The sequence below is a fragment of the Rana temporaria genome, chromosome 4 (assembly GCF_905171775.1).
Source record: "Rana temporaria chromosome 4, aRanTem1.1, whole genome shotgun sequence".
NCBI classification, from domain to species: domain Eukaryota; kingdom Metazoa; phylum Chordata; class Amphibia; order Anura; family Ranidae; genus Rana; species Rana temporaria.
Window position 1 is genome coordinate 154879934 of NC_053492.1, and position 1462 is coordinate 154881395.

The window sequence follows — 1462 nt, forward strand, 5'->3', positions numbered from 1 at the left end:
GAGAACTGTGCCAACTAATAAATATAATCAGCAAGCAAGGCAGGTATAAATATAACAGAATGAACAAAAGTCCAAATAGAAGTAGAATATTGAACGGACTCCTCATATATTGGAATCAGGACGAACAACGCCCAGGTGCACTTGACATCCGTGGAAACCACCACCACATGAAAAGCAGTTTACCAGATTGCAGATAAACAACAGCAGTGTATAATGATCCAACGGCAAGATGGAACCAGGGTGAACAGAACCACAGTGAGGTTATCCTCAAAATGTGGAGAAACTCTGCAGGTAGGTTGTTCCATATCTTGGGGAACTAACCACAGATCTTCTGTGGATGTAGGCTACCTCAAATCCTTCTGTCTCTTTATGTAATCCCAAACAGACATGATGATGTTGAGATTAGGGCTCTGTGGAGGCCAAATCATCACTTCCAGGACTCCTTGTTTTTTTTTACACTGAAGATAGTACTTAAAGTGATTGTAAAGGTAATTAAAAAATATAAAAAATAACAAACATATTCATACTTACCTGCTTTATGCAGGGGAATTGCACAGAGTGGCCGCGAACCTCCTCTTACTCCGTACTCTGCGAGAGCTCCTGTCCAGTGCCCCCATGGAAAGTGGCTTCCCATAGGGGCACCCATGCCTGTTCGCACTCAAGCCCCACTACTGCTTCTATTAACACAGACAGCGGGACTCAGCCCCCTCTCCCTCATCACTGGCTTTGACTAACAACACTGGAAACCAATCACTCCCGTGCCCCAACAAAGCCAGCGAGACCCGAAGTGAGGGGAGAGCTTTAGACATGCACGTCACTGGATCGAATGAAGGCTCAGGTAAGTAAACATGAGGGGGGGTGAGGGGGATGCTAACACCTAAACAATTTTTACCTAAATGCAAGGAATGCATTAAGGTAAAACATGCTTAGGCTTTACAACAATTTTAATGACATTGGCCTTATGTTTGGGGTTGTTGTCTTGCTGCAGAATAAATATGGGGCCTACCACACACCTCCCTGATGGATAAGTATCTGTTTGTATTTCTCAGCATTGAGGACACCATTTACCTTGACCAAATCTACAACTCCGTTTGCAGAAATGCAGCCCCAAACTTGCAAGGAACCTCCACCATGCTTCAATGTTGCCAGCAGACGCTCATTATTTTACCACTCTGCAGCCCTTTGGCAAACAAACTGCCTATTGCTACAGCCAAATATTCTACATCTTGACTCATCAGTCCAGAGCACCTCCTGACACTTTTCTGCACTCCAGTTTCTTCTGTTTTCGTGCATAGTTGAGTCGCATAGCTTTGTTTCCATGTCGGAGGTATGGCTTCCATGAAGACCACTTCTGGCCACACTTCTCTGGAGAGTACATGGGTGTACCTGGGTCCAGGGCTTTTTTCAGGGGGAACTTGGAGGAACTGAGTTCCACCAGCTCTGGCTCAGACCCTTTGGTGCC